This window comes from Rana temporaria, chromosome 1 (assembly GCF_905171775.1).
Source record: "Rana temporaria chromosome 1, aRanTem1.1, whole genome shotgun sequence".
NCBI classification, from domain to species: domain Eukaryota; kingdom Metazoa; phylum Chordata; class Amphibia; order Anura; family Ranidae; genus Rana; species Rana temporaria.
The window spans coordinates 394,723,698-394,739,580 of record NC_053489.1 but is presented as its reverse complement, the minus strand read 5'-3'; the positions used below and the strand labels follow the sequence as shown (position 1 = coordinate 394,739,580).

Here is a 15,883-nt window from a genome sequence, read left to right as displayed (position 1 = left end):
GAGGAGAGATTTTGAAGGCTGTGCAGTGTTTCCTAAAGGAAGAGGAGGAGCCTATCTCTCAAGTTGTGGCTGTCCTGAAACACTTACCGGTAACGTCCTTTCCAGTAGTCTAACTCCATTTTTTTTTTTTTTTTTTTTTGCTATAAAAAAATAGACTGGGGGAAAAAAAAGCATGTTTGTCTTATCGTCCATGGACGGACACGGCTCCTTAAATCTTGACAAGTGGGTTATGTTCCCTGTTTACAGGAGAGGACTAGGCAGAAACATGTTCGATAATTAAATACATGTTGCATTAACAGAGTTGAACAACCCTCCTCACTGCAGCATGCAGTCTCAGATTTGTTCTGCCTAGCAAGGAGGACGTATGGCTCCTTTTGGGCCCAGTGCCCTGAGGATGAATTTTTATTTTACTTTTTCTTGAAGAATCTTCTTTCAACTCTCAGCAGAGACATGCTGGATAATATAGATCCTTGTAGTCTACTCAGTCCGACCAGCAAGCGTGGGCATACCTTTGCAAAGAGGCTGGGTCTGCCACGGCATACCCCATGACTCCTGGGGTGGCCGGTGAGCTTTGCTCCGAGGTCCACATATGACTGGGCTGTGGTGTTGTCTCACTCAGTGGACCGGGCCGATAGCTACCTCCATTGCGGTTGTAGTTCTGTCAGGAATGCGTCAGCGAGTCCTCGCTCGGACGGGTAAGTAGACTGTACTTACCCGTCCGAGCGAGGACTCGCTGATGCATTCCAGCTTTGGTGGGTTGGTACGGCTGGGCATTCCTGGGGTTCAGGGGTCCTCTTCTCCTCCCTTCCCTGCTCCTTTTGCCTTGCTGCATTGCTAACATTGCCGCTGTCGGGGGGGGGGGGGGGGGGGGGGGCCTTCCTGAGGGGACTGTTATCTGGCCTGTGTTGTGTTGTGTTTTTTTTTTTCTCTTTTTTTGTATGGGGCTTTCCTGTGAGGGTGTTTTTCACTGTTAAAAAGCCCTAGGAGGCTTTTCCTGTTTAACCCCTTAAGCCCCGGACCAATATGCAGCTAAATGCCCATAGGTGTTTTTACAATTTTTGGCACTGCGCTGCTTTAACTGGTAATTGCGCGGTCATGCAATGTTGTACCGAAACAAAATTTGCGTCCTTTTCTTCCCACAAATAGAGCTTTCTTTTGGTGGTATTTGATCACCTCTGCGGTTTTTATTTTTGTGCTATAAACAAAAATAGAGCGAAAATTTTGAAAAAAATGCAATATTTTTTACTTTTTTCTATAATAAATATCCCCCAAAAATATATAAAAAAACATTTTTTTTTTCCTCAGTTTAGGCCGATACGTATTCTTCTACATATTTTTGTTAAAAAAAAATCGCAATAAGCGTTGGTTTGCGCAAAATTTATAGCGTTTACAAAATAGGGGATCGTGTTTTATTTATTTATTTATTTATTTTTTTCTTTTCCCGTGATTATGGCAGACACTTCGTACAATTTTGACACATTTTTGGGACCATTGTCATTTTCACAGCAAAAAATTCATTTAAATTGCATTGTTTATTGTGATAATGACAGTTGCAGTTTGGGAGTTAACCACAGGGGGCGCTGATGGGGTTATGTTTCACCTAGTGTGTGTTTACAACTGTAGGGGGGTGTGGCTGTAAGTCTGACGTCATTGATTGTGTCTCCCTATAAAAGGGATGACACGATCGATGCAGCCGCCACAGTGAAGCACGGGGAAGCCGTGTTTACATACGGCTCTCCCCGTTCTTCAGCTCCGGGGAGCGATCGAGGGGGCGGCTAGAAACGAGCCGCCCCCTGATCCCGGATCGCTCCCCGACGTTTTCCGACCTCCGTATGTACCAGGGGGTCCCGATCGGACCCCCGACCCACGTCTAGGCAGCGACGTGCGGGCACGTCGTTCTGCCTTTCCGTGTCATTCTGCCGAATATGTACATGCGGCGGTCGTTAAGCGGTTAAACGCGGCATTTTGCCGCCATTTTTTGGGAGGTTTTTCAATTAATTTGAAAACTTCCATTGTCGGCCATTTTGTCGTAGCCGCGCTATGGCGCAGCTTACATTGCGTTTGGCCATTTTCCCGTGGCCGCGTTCTGAATGCTCGGCGGCCATCTTGGAGTAGTCCTGACCCCTAGTGCTGTATATGGCGCACACAGGTCCCTGCAGATGCCACATCGTTACCTCACGGTTCTTTTCCTCTCACACACCATGTGTTGAGAGCGGACGGCAGCGCTGGGCAGTCTCCTCAAGTGAGTCCCCTGGGCACCCCTGGTCAGTGCAGCAAGTGGGTGAGATGCCCTGAATAGGGCTCTAGGAGCTTCTGTGTATTTGTAAGGACAGGTGTGCATATTATACATACACACTATGTAAATATTATTATTTGGAGTCAGTATCTGGGTCCTTCCCCCAACATGCTGGTGGTGGCAGCAGGTGTTGGCACCTGGGATTCCCACAGAGGTTTTATTGTTGGTCCTAGACACATTTGTGCCAGGGTGGTGGTGGTCTACGGGCAGTTATCTTCCCCCGTTATCCCCTGGGGAATACTCTGTTATGGAGCCATGGACCAGGTACCTGGGTAGTAAAAAACAAAAAAAAAAAACAAAACACAGGATAAGGCATTTATGGGTGCGCGTCTCACTGCTGCAAGGGACTCTCTTAAGCTGGGTTTCCGCCGAGGGCTCTGTCTTTTTTGGATCACACAAATCAGACCGCTATGTGTAGGTTTTTTCCTTCTGTTCTGGCGGAATGAGAAATTCCACTGAGGGCTTTTGTAGTCCCTCACTGCCGGGCGGTTCAGTGCCCCTTTAAGGAGAGCCTTTTCAAAAGGTGGGCTTCTTCTCCGGTGGTGGACCCTCCGGGTGTCATGTATAGGTGACCACTCTCCCTATTGCGGGAACCCCTGCTTGTATGGATCTGACTGATGGAGGATCCGAAGTACTGACCCGTTCCATGTTTACCATGCTGGGGTCCGACTTGCGGCCTATTGTGGCCACTACTCTGTGGTCTCAGTCACTCACGGAGTGAGCATTTTGCACCAGACAGTGGAGGAGCACCGACTCTCTCCCGAAGTTATTAGGCTAGTGGACCAGCTGGTCCAGGTCCTCGTATAGGTCTGTGATGCTTCATTGAATGCTGCGCCCTTGTTATCCAGGGCTTCTGTTTCAGAATGGTTTTATGCACACGGTGGTGTAGTGGTCAACTCCATTACTTGGCAGCAAGAAAGTCATTGGTTCGAATCCGGACACTGACCCCAATCTGCCTGGAGCTTGCATTGTCGCTCCCTGTGTCTGCGTGGGTTTCCTCTGGGTACTCCGGCTTCCTCCAAGGCATGTGTGCATACCCCTACATAATATACATACACACTGTGTGTGTGTGTGTGTGTGTGTGTGTGTGTGTGTGTATTATTTATGGGCAACCCTCCCAGGCTGTCAAAGGCACAGCTGGGGGACTAATCCGTCCCTGGGTGTGTAAGCCGATCACGCCGGCACCCAAATCCTGCCATGTATGTAGCCTTCCCTCCCTGTCTCTAGGTGGGAGGGGCGGCTTGCAGGTTCACAATTCAGTGAAACCTCCCTGCTCTCCGACCAGTGGGTCTGCGAGTTGGTCTCTTCGGAGTACTAGATAGGGTTTCCTCCTATCCACAGAACAAAATTCTTTCCTTGTGTCTTCCTCTCCCAGCTCGTCGGTCTGCCCTGGGCAGTGTGGGACTTGCTAAGCTGCGGGGTAATTTTACCTTTCCTGCAGGACGAGAGGTTTGGGGTTTTCTATGGGCCTCAGGCCCTGAAGACCTTTGTGAACGTTGGGTTGTTCTGCATGGAATCCATTTGTTCGGGGGACGTCCTGGCGTTCTCGGACATCAGGGACGCATACATGCATGTCCCGTTTTGCGCATGTCAGTGTTTTTTCTGTGCTTTGTGATGAGAGAGGGTCTCTGTCAGCCTGTCGCCCTCCCTTTTGCCTACTTGGACGACTTTCTTCTGAGAGCAGCTTCTGTCTCAGACCTAGTGGATGTGTTATTCCCATTCAGACCCTCCGAAGATTCGGGTGGGTGTTAAACGTTTAGGCCAGAAGGTGTAGCTCAGTGGCAGAAAGCCTGCCTTCCATGTGTGCGACCCAGGGTTCAAATCCTGGGCATGCTAGACTCAGCGTTGGGGTATCTAGGTTGATCTGGACTCCTTCTTCCCCTGGAGAAATTGCAGACTCTTTAGTCTGCGGTGAAGGTATTGGCCTCACGCAATCGGTCTTCTCTCCGGGCACCTGCTGGTCCGGGGGCCTGTGGGTTGCCTCCTTCAAAGCGGTACTGTATGTGCAGTTCCACACTCGGGTTTTTCAGGGGAAATACTGTCCAGGTGTTAATCTCTTGTCTCTGAAATCTTCAGATTCCGGTGCGCCACTTAGTCAGTCTCTGAGTTGGTGACGGAGATCCCCGACTCCTCGGTCCGGGAAGTTGTTCCTTCCTTCCTTCCTTCCTTCCTTCCTTCCTTCCTTCCTGTGGTCAGTGTTTACGACGGATGCCAGCCTCACAGGCTGGGGGGGTCCGGTCGGCCCTGAGTCACTGGACTTGCGTGGACCTTCGGCCACACCTCCCTGAATGTGCCCGCTCTCGTCGGGAGACCGCCTGGGAATACCAGGTGCTGTCTACCGTTCATCGTCCTACTATTTTAGGCGTTCATGCTATGCTTCTCCTCGTGGTTGAGGAGGTTGCAAGGTCATCCGATCTGGTTTCAGCTGGACAAGGCCACGGTCGTGGCTTCGGTCTACCATCGGGTATACCGGCAGGTGGACTACTGAAGTCGCCAGATGCTGGACCAGGGCGACTGGTCGTTGTGCTTGGGGTGTTTCGGCTCCCTTGCAGGAGGTGAGCCTCACAGGGCATGGATCTCCTGGCCGCTCGTCTCCACCGCAAGGGTGTCGAAGTTGGTGGCCAGGTCTAGCTGGGGGCCCTGTGGGGTCTGTATCGGCGAAGTTTTGCCGTTCCTCCATTGTAGCTGTACACATTGTAGTAGTGTACAGAGTGGAGGCTGAGGAGATCCCGATGATTCTAATTGCTCCAAATTGACCTTGGCGTCCTTGGTACGCCAATATCGGGCGCCTGGTAGTGGAGGTACCCTGGCGGTTGCCAGGGCAGGAGGTCCCTCTGTCTCGTGGTCCCATACTTCCTCCTGTTGTAAAGTCACTGACTTGCTCAACATGGCTATTGGAAGCCAGACTTTAAGTGACCAGGGTCTGTCTGACTCGGTCATCTCAACAATGCTGAGGGCACGGTAGTCTTCTTCCGGAGGATCTACCGTCGCACCTGGCAGGCCTACATCTCTTGATGCGAAGGGGTGGAGTGATGTCCACGGACGTACTCGGTGTTCAGGGTCCTGCTGTTTTTTTACAGCTTGGAGTGAATCTAAAAATTCCTTAAAGCAGCGTTCGGGGGCAGATTTCAGACTTGGCTGTGTTCTTTCAGTGGCCTTTTTGCGGCCCGTTCCCTGGTGGGTCCCTTTTTTGTGTGCAGGGGGTTTGTCATATACTTTCCCCATCTCTCCCCCCCCCCCCCCCCCCCATGAGTTTTGACTCTGGTGCTCTCGGTTCTTCAGGAACCTTCCTTTTGGAAACATCAGAGATTTTATCTTGACACTATCTCAGAAGCTGTCCCCTTAAGTGGCCTTTACCTCTGTTAGAGGGGTTTCTGAGTTGGCGCTCTTGTCTTGCAAGCCGCCATGCTTGATCCTCCATAAGGATTAGGTGGTGGTGCGCCCGCGACCTTCCCTTCTTCCGAAGGTGGTTTCGGCCTTTTGCCGGAATAAGGACATTGTTCTTCCATCCTTCTGTCCTCGGCCGGCGCATCCTACGGAGGATGCCTTTCATACTTTAGGCGTGGTACGCGCTTTGCGGGTGTACCAGCCTGCTACGGCTCAGTTTCGGAGTTCTGACTGTCTTTTGTGTCGGTGTCTGGTCCACAAAAGGGTCGACCACCATTTTTCGGTGGATCAGGCAGGCTGTCATACAGGCCTATGCTCTTTTTTTTTTTTAATCCAACAAAATTTTATTTAGTTTAGTTTACAGAGGTACAAGGTATACAAAGTCCCCTTAACAGTGCGGGGAAAATAAAGATCTGCAGCGAGACAGCCACATATTCAGAATACATCTATGAACAGGAGGTAAACCCCCCCCCCCCCAAGCAAGTCAAACATTTCCCTCCCGACAATTGGCTCAATGCCCACCTCACCCAATATTAATGCCCAGAAGCCTGTCCATCACCAGGTCCACAGGGGCCAGACCCGGCACGTCCAGCCACTTTGCCCATAACTTCTCAAATTTCTGGGCATTACCCCTGTGTTGATATATCACCTTCTCCATCCTCAGCACTGTCCCAATGTTATTGATCCATTCAGCCAGCGTCGGAGGAGCCTCGGCCTTCCAGTGAACCATAATGAGCTTCCTAGCTTGGAATAAGACCCTTTGCACCGCCTCCCTGTCCATCTCCTCCCATTCATACTCCTCCAGAGCCCCCAAGAGACAAGCCCTCGGGTCCTGCGGAAGAGACACTCCAAATGCTGAGTTGATGGTACTCACGACTCCCGCCCAATATGTGTGGAGTTTTGGGCATCTCCACAGCATATGTATCAGGTCTCCATGGTCTCTCTTGCACCTGGTGCAGGTAGGGTCGAGCTGTGGGTTCATTCTATGGAGTCTGTGTGGGGTATAATATATTCGTAACAAAATGTACAGTTGCGTGAGCCTCTGTGAGACATTCAGTGAGCACTTGCCTACTGCCTGAAAAATTTCCTCCCATTGTTCCCCGTCCAAGTCCCCTGTATCAGCTTCCCACCTTTCCCGTATCTTCAGGGGATGCTGCTTCATCACATACTGCAACAGGATGGCATAGCATTGGGAGATAAAGCCCTTAGACGTCCCAGCCTCCCCCAGAAGATCAAAAGCAGGGGTCGGCGACAGGCACCACTCAGAGGAGCGACCCTGTGCCGCCACTGCGTGTCTCAACTGTATGTATGAGAAGTACATGGACTGTGGCAGGCCAAACGCCTCCCGCAAGTCCGGAAACGTGCGAAGTACCCCGTTTCGGAATATTTGGGTAAGGTGTGTAATCCCATAGTGTTTCCACCTGGCACCGGACTGTATTTTAGCCAGTTCAGTGTACGTGTCGTTTAGCCATATGGGACTGTACTTCGTGTAACCCTCTACGCCTTGGACATATTTAACCTTATTCCATACCTTCTGAATCAGACTAAATGTGGGGAGCTTCTTGTGCGGTCTAGCAAATGCCTGCGCCTCCAACGCCTCAGGGATCGGACCTCCGCCCACGGTGTGCTCCATAAGCCTCTGAGCCGAGGACCGCACCGTCGGCCGAAACATGCCAACCAGCTGCTGCATCTGAGCCGCCAAATAGTATAGCCAGGGGTTTGGCAGCGCCAATCCCCCGCTATCTTTAGGTCTCTGCAGGTGTTCCAACTTAATCCTAGGGTTCTTATCCTTCCAGATAAGTCCCCGAAAAATACTGTTCACGGTGTGAAAGACTTTCAGGGGGATGACCATGGGGGTGTTGTGTAGAAAGTACAGCAGTTGCGGCATGAGTATCATCTTGATTAGATTCACCCTCCCAGCAACCGACAGAAGCAGGGCCTTCCAAGTTTTAACCTTATCCCTAAACCTCAGCAACAGGGGGGAGATATTTAGATGTATGAAATCTCGTGGCCGGGCCGTTACCTGTACCCCTAGATATTTAAAGGATGAAGTAATGGATAAGGGGCAAACAGCGTTAATTACTTGTGTGTCATCACCATCCAACAGAAGCAGTGCTGACTTTGTCCAGTTTATGAGCAAGCCAGAGAATTTTCCAAACTTTGTGATTGCCATCATAGCCTCTCTAAGGGAGGAATCCGTGTCTCCCAGCAGAAGAAGCGTATCATCAGCATACAACATCACCTTTTCCTGCATGTCGCCATAGCAAAAACCGGTGATGCGGGGGTTAGCCCTGATACTCATGGCCAGCGGCTCAATAGCCAGGGCAAAGAGGAGGGGGGACAGGGGGCAACCCTGCCGAGTCCCCCTCCTCAGTGCAAAGCCCGCCGACAACGAGCCAAATGTCCGTATCGCTGCCTGCGGCTGGCTGTACAGCAGCCGCACCCAGGAAATGTAGATAGGGCCAAATCCAAATTTCCGCAAAACGGTCCAAAGATAATTCCAATCGATACTATCGAAGGCTTTTGTTGCGTCTAAGGATAGTAGAGCCCTACTGCCCATGTTGTCTGCCCGCGCTTGTATATTAAGGAACAGCCTTCTCAAATTAACCGCCGTTGATTTGTTAGGCATGAACCCAGCTTGGTCTCCATGTACTATGGAAGTCACCACCCCATTTAGCCGGATGGCGAGCACCTTGGCCAGGATCTTAACGTCACTCTGTAATAAGGAAATGGGACGGTAGGCCCCCGGGTCCACGGGGTCCTTGCCTGGCTTAAGTAACAGTACTATATTTGCTTTGGACATGGAAGGGGGCAAAGTCCCTCCCTCCCTGGCGCTGTTAAAAACCTGCAAAAGCTGTGGCAGCAACACCCCCGAATACTGTTTGTATACCTCCATGGGCAGCCCATCCTCCCCCGGGGCTTTACAATTAGGGAAGGCACTGACTGCCTCTTGCAGTTCCTCAACAGTAACTAGTTTCTCCAGCGAAATACGCTGATTATCTGACAGTCCCGGGAAGGTCAATTGGTTCAAATATAGCTCCAGATCCTCCTGGGTGTATGCCGCGCCGGAACTGTACAGGGCTTCATAGAAACCCGCCAGTTCCTGCATAATCTGGTCTGGCTGAGAGACTACCCCTCCTGACCTAGCTCTAATAGCCCCTATCTCAGGTGACCGTTGATGAGAGTTCGCAATCCGTGCCAGTATACGGCCGGTTTTCTCACCCTCCTCAAAAAACGCCTGTTTGGCAAAGAATCTCTTCTTTTCTGCTGACGAGGAGAGCAACTGCTGGTAGGCGGACTGAGCCGCCTGCCAGGACTCCCTGGCCGAATCAGAAGGATCTGTAATGTAAGCCCGCTCCATTTCCTGGACCCTGTTCTCCACTTCTATCAGTAATGCAGCAGAGGCCCTCTTCACCCCAGTCACTTCCCGTATGAGGAGGCCTCTAAGATAAGCCTTAAAGGCATCCCACTGTAGCACATTTCGTTCCACCCCCTCCTCCGCAACAAAATACCTCCGTATACTGTCCTCTATTTCGGTGTGGGATCTAATCAATTTCAACCAAAATGCATTCAGCTTCCATGGTGCCTTAACCAGGTTCCCCTGTGGTGCCACGCAGAGTTGCACCACCAGGGCCGAGTGATCCGACACACTACGGGGCCTATGCGACAGGTCTGCTATCAGTGGAAGCATGCTTGCGTTACCCACCCCCAGGTCTATCCTGGACAGGCAGCCATGCGTCTTCGAGAAGCACGTGAACTGCCTGCCCCCTGGATTACGGTGCCTCCAGATATCAGTCCAGCCCACCTCTTGCAACAACCGCGCTAGGGGAGTACTCCTAGCGAGGGCAGAGGGTCTAGGGCACGGATGTCTATCCGCCACCTGGTCCAGACAGCAATTAAAGTCGCCGATCACGAGCAACGGAACCTCCGGCCTGCCCCCTAAAAAGGAAAGGAGGAGCCTGAGCACCGCTGCCGTGAACGGCGGGGGGATGTAAACACACGCCAATACACAAATCAATGTACCAATTTTGCAATGGATGAATACATAGCGACCTTCAGAGTCTACCGCACTGTCAAATTCCTGGAAATCCAGGGCATTGTGCACTAGTACACTCACCCCCCTCGAGAAGGAGGTGTGTGTAGAGTGATATGCCTTGCCCGCCCACACATATTTCAAAAAGCCCACAGTATCCGCAGTCAGGTGTGTTTCCTGAAAACATATCACCCCAGGCAGAAATTTCTTTAAACACATAAATATCATCGTGCGTTTCAATGGAGAAAGCATACCCCTCACGTTCCATGACACAATAGGTACCTTAGCCATGGGTGTCTTCCTTTAACATCAGAAAGCAATATACTTGTGGGCAAAAATGCACAGTCTGACCCCACTGTCGGGAAAACGGGCCACCCCCCAGTTCTGTCCTCTCCTGCACAGTATCTTGCGTAAGGGCCAACGGCCCAGGTCTGTTAAGATGTACCTCTGTCTTCATATGGTAGCTAGAAAAACAAAAGTTAGCATAACTTGCGGACCAAACGGGTCCCGAAACATCAGTGTCCACCAACAGGGCGGCTCCAGCACTTTGTGCGACTAAACGTCGGCTTACTTCAGTCACAGAAATCATTTTACTTAGAACAGCTTTCCTCACGATGTGCTGCCAATCATAATTTCCCCCCGGCCAAAGGGTAAGTGAAAAAGGAATATTCAAACAGGCAAATTGTAGGGGATCCCCCCTAAAAAAGGGACAGCAGTGAAGCATAGAAACATTTCAATCTTGCATAGTCAGTGACTGGAGGCAAAACCAAAGAAATAAAAAGTAAAAACAACTTGCCCATGCCTCACTCCCCCTCCTCCTGTGCTTGGCGTTGTAAAGATTGCTCGTTTCTATCCAGCCATGACATGGCCTCCTTTGCAGACTCAAAGAATTGGGCTTGACCCCGCACCACCACCCGGAGCTTCGCTGGGTAGAGCATAGCATATGGGAGTTGTATCTGTCGCAGTCGCCTTTTTACATCAAGGAATTTGGCCCGGCGCCGTTGTACTTCCTGCGAAAAATCTGGGTAAAATGACACCCGGACGCCATTGTGTTGGATGTTAGCTCGCTCCCGAGCCTGACGCAGCACCGCCTCCCTGTCCCGGTAGTGGAGTAGTTTTGCCAGGATGGATCTAGGGGGGCCCCCCTGCTGCGGTGGGCGCGAAGGTACTCGGTGGGCTCTTTCCACCGCAAAAAATGGTGACAACGTATTTTGCCAAAAAGTTCAATCAGCCAGTTCTCTACAAACATGGTGGGGTCTTTACCTTCCACCCTTTCCGGCAGCCCTACTATACGGACATTATTGCGTCTGAGACGGTTCTCCATGTCTTCCACGCGGTCATAAGCGTCTCTTGCCATCTGCAGGGCAGCTCTGGTGTCTTGGGCCATGGGCTGCAGCTGATCCTCCACCTCACTGACTCTGCTTTCCACTGCAGTAGTACGTTCACGAATCTTTTGCATATCCTGCCTTAGTAAACCAAACTGCTCCTTCAAAGTGTCCACAGATGCAGTACATTTATTAACTGCTTTAAGTATGTCTGCCAGCGTGGGTTGCACAGCATTCTCAGCTTGTGCGTCTGGGGCCTGCTCGTCCTCCGGTCCCTGGCCTGCTCCTTCTCTGTCCTCCTCCTCCCCCCAGTATAGTGGGACACTGTCGCCCTGTGCTGCGGGCCTAGCCTGGTGCATGGCACCGGAGCGGGACGGTTGTTCTGGCCCCCCCGTTCCAGACATCTTTTGGGCATAGTAAAGCATGTCCCTGGGGGCCTCTTTTCCCTGGGTCTTGGCAGGCTTACCCTGTTTGGGGCCCGTTCTGTCCGCTCCACGAGGCGTCCCTCTGGCAGTTGGCGCGGCGGCGCCATCTTGGGCCTCCATCCCCGCGATCTCCACCTGTCCTTTGCGGGTCTTTCCCCTGGTGCACAACGCCGGTGGTGGTACCGCTGTGGTCCCGGGAGTGCTGGCTTCCAGCATATGGCGGTCTCGAACCGGAATAACGGCCGGGGGAGGATCAATACCGGATCAGCGCTGGGAGCTGTGAGAGATGCGTCCTCTCACATGCCTGTCCTGGCCACGCCCCCCCAGGCCTATGCTCTTAAGGGGCCCCCCTTTCCGGTCACGGCACTTTCGACCAGGGCAATTGGTGCTTTGTGTGTGTGTGTGTTTTATTTTTTATTTTTTTTCACGCTTTTTGCAGAATTTACATGGTTGCTGTGAGTGCATCTTCTGATTGTTTTTTTTTTTTCGGCCAATAGTTTTTGCAGGCAGCTGTTTAAAGTTGCACCACCTCTGTTGAGGAGCTCTGCTTGTTATGGGGTGGAGGTAAAATTGGTTTTACTGATATATTTCCTACCCCTCGTTTTTGACACTGCTTGGGGACGTCCCACTTGTCAAGATTTAAGGAGCTGTGTCCGTCCATGGACGATAAGAGAAAATAGGATTTTTTGTTCTCACCGTAAAATTCTGTTCTCTGAGTCCATGGGCGGAAACAGCACCCATCCCTCCTTTTTTAGGTTTGTACTGCTTGTTACGAACTGAGGCTGCATACTGCAGTGAGGAGGGTTATGTCTGGAGGGACCACCCCCTGTTAATGTAACATGTATTTAATTATCTAACAAGTTTCTGCCTAGTCCTCTCCTGTAAACAGGGAACATAACCCACTTGTCAAGATTTAAGGAGCTGTGTCCGTCCATGGACTCAGAGAAAGGAGTTTTAGTACAAAAAATACAATTTTTTTTTCTTAGTTTCTGTTAAAAATTTAAAATTTTTCTTCATAAATGTTGCCCAAAATAACCCAAGTTGGTGTATAATATTTGGTCTTTGTGAAAGTTAGTCCACAAGCTATGGTGCTAATCTTTGAAAATGTATCACACCTAATGTACTGATGGCCTGATCTCATTTCTTGAGACCCTAACAAGCCAGGGCAACACAAATGCCCCCCAAATGACCCCTTTATGGAAAGTAGACATTCCAAGGTATTTAGTAAGAGGCATGTGAGTTGTTTTTTTTTTTTTTTTTTTTTTTTTTTACAATTATTTGCAAAATCGAGAATCCCCCCCCCCCCCCCATAAAATTGTCATATTGGCAGGTTATCTCTCACACACAGCATATGCATTCCACAAATTACACCCCAAAATACATTCTGCTATTCCTCCTGAGTATGGCGATGCCACATGTGTGAGACTTTTGAATGTGAGTGTGTTACAATGCCTCATGGGATGTGTAGTTCTACAACAGCTGGAGGGCCGTAGTTTGAGGATCCCTGTATTACACGTTTGGTGAGGCACTGTAGTGGCATCGGGATGGTGGAGCCTTGGATGTGGATGGGATGGCTGAGCATGGACGGATGGCTGAGTATAAAGGGATATCTGAGCATGGCTTGATGTCGCTGTAATGGGCACAGCGCAGCCCACGGGAGCGCGTTTTTGGGAGGACGTCAATGTACGCCCTCCCAGAGTTATCGAGCCGTGCTGTAGCCGTCATTTGGCTATGGCGCGGTCGGTAAGTGGTTAAACTCACATGGTGCCTTATTTGCATTAAATTTGCCTCAGAATCTGTGTAATTCATATGTGTTTGGGTTTAAAGGGATGAGGTGGCAACCCTAATTGCATACAAAGCTCAGACCTTTAGCCCCCCTTTGCACTTTTTAAAGGGACCAGTTGCGAAAGCTCAGCGTAATCACTTCATGACTGATTAAATGCGAACGGCTACAAATATCTGTGGTTTTGTCGGGCCTCCTTTTGCTTTGCATTAAGCTTCCTGTTTGCAGCCAATTGAAAGCAACCCTGCTGAGTCTCTTGCAGCTAATTGCAAACTGTCCAATTTGTAAGTGTGGATGGGGACTTAAAATGAGTCTCACAGCTCACCGTGGAATTTGCCTGGACCTCCTCCTGACCTCCAGTCTCTGGCGACTACACACCATATCGGGTAAGATACCCTCCCCTTACCCAACACCATGGCTAAGATTGTATCCCTGAACGTTCACGGCCTAAATTCTGATAGAAAGAGGCATCTGGCACTAAGGGAGTTTAGACAGTCGGGCGCCAAAGTTTTTTCACACTTCGATTAAAGGGGACTCCTTCGCATTCGCCTCTAAACAATTTCCCCAGATCCATTCTTCCTCTGGACCTCATAAGAAAGCTGGGGTGGCCATACTCATTAAACACGGGAACCCCACTCACCTGCTCTACCACTTTGTTATCCTCCGAGGTCTATGGCGAACACAGGCGGTCACTTTCTGTGCTCTATATGCCCCGAACATTAAACACAGATTCCTGTCTAAGGTGTTTTACCCACCTCTTTCGGTCTGACCACGGGTTTCTGGTGGTGGGGGGTGCCTTTAATTGAACCCAATCTGCAACTGCAGATCGCCACGTGGTGAGCCCCCAGGCATCGAAGCTCTTCTGCCAACTCTCCAGACATTATGCTCTCTTTGATGCCTGAAGGCCTCTCCACCTAGGGGATCGGCCGTACACCTTTTACTCAGCCCACCATCGAACACACTCCCGCATTGACTACTTCTTTATCAACAACCCCACTCTTGGAATAACGCGTGAATCGCGGATACTCCCGATCTCCTGGTCAGACCACGTCCTCTATCTGGCTTTCATTCGATTTTTGGCTCCCCCCCCCAACCATAGACCTTACAACTGGAAACTAAACGCATTCCTTCTCCAACACCTCACTTCGCAAACAGAGCTAACCTCCACCCTAAAATTCTACTTTGCAGAGAATAACACTACCAACATATTCTCCCCCCCCCCCCCACGCTCTGGGAAGCCCATAAGGCAGTCCTCTGAGGTAGCTGTATGGCATTATCTTCTGCCATGAAGACCAATGCTCTGACCACAAAACCGAGAAGGAGCTTAAGGCCCTAGCGCTTCGGCTACAATTTTCCCCTACCTTTTCCCTTAAGAAAATGTACAAACCTGCGAGCGACCCTACGTGATTTGGCATTAGGCCTTGTAGAAAAATACTCTGATTTGATTAAGACAAGTATACTTTGACAAAGGTAACAAGGCTCACTCCCTTCTAGCGAAGAAGCTATGGTACAACTCCCACACAACACCCCACCATATTAAGAACAAATCTGGATGCCTACAAAGACATTGCTCATACCTTTGCAGCATTTTACATGGAATTCTATAACAACCCTGATATCCCCAGCAACCCCCCCCCCCCCGCCTCTCCCATCGCATGCAACAATACTTCGAACTGAGCAGAGTTCCCTAACTCCAAGCCTCTGATCTAGCATCCCTAAACGCACCAATTACCAAAGAAGAAATGGAACAGACCCATGTCTCGGCTCTGAAGCAAATTATCGCGTCCACATGAGTTGTCTTCAGAAAGATCGCTCCTGACCTCATTTATCTGCAACCCCAAGGTGCCAGATAGCCTCACTCGCCAAATGTCATACCCATGGACATCGCAGAATTTATTTCACTATGGGAACCTAGTGGACCTTAGATCACGCAAGTTGATTGCCCTTCTCCGAACTTCAGGCCAAATATTTGTTCTGCCTCGCCAGGTGTTTTATGGTTATCTGCAAATACGTCACTACGCCCTGACCTGCAACCCCCCCCCCCCCCCCCCCCCCCCCCAACCACTTTTGAAACGCTAGTCCTAGCAGGTTCTGCCCAAAAGGGCCTAATCTCTGACATTTACAAAATACTAAATGCCTACCCCCTAGAATCGACAGGTAAACGCTCATATATGACTAGGTGGGAGAAAGCCCTCAATGAGGAAATCCCAATTGAACAATGGCAGGTGATATGGTCTCAGGCGGCAAAAAGCCCACTCTGTACACTACACTATATAAAGAAAATGTGAATAAAATCCTCCTTTTCTGGTACATGACTCCAGATGTGCTCCACACTATATATCCCGCTAGTTTTGATCGCGGTTAGCGATTCCAGAGAGATGAGGGCACCCTCCTCCACATTTATTGGAGTTCTACACCAATTGCCCCCTACTGGAATATGGTCCAGCAGTTGTTGACCCGCCTTCTAGAAACACCGGTCCCCATGACCCCCAAATTTTTCCTACTTGGCTTCTCGCCACTAAGGATCCCCACACCCTACATAAAAATAAGCATTCTATATCCTCGCAGCATGCATGCTGTCTAATAGCCCTAAACTGGAAAAAAAACGATGTGGGGCTACTGGAGAAGATGACT

General features: G+C 50.3%; 1 protein-coding gene across 1 annotated transcript in view; it reads left to right on the top strand.

Moving 5' to 3' along the window:
• PGPEP1 (pyroglutamyl-peptidase I) overlaps positions 1 to 15,883 on the top strand; it is an 82,774-nt gene that overhangs the window by 26,529 nt on the left and 40,362 nt on the right. The window lies entirely within an intron of this gene.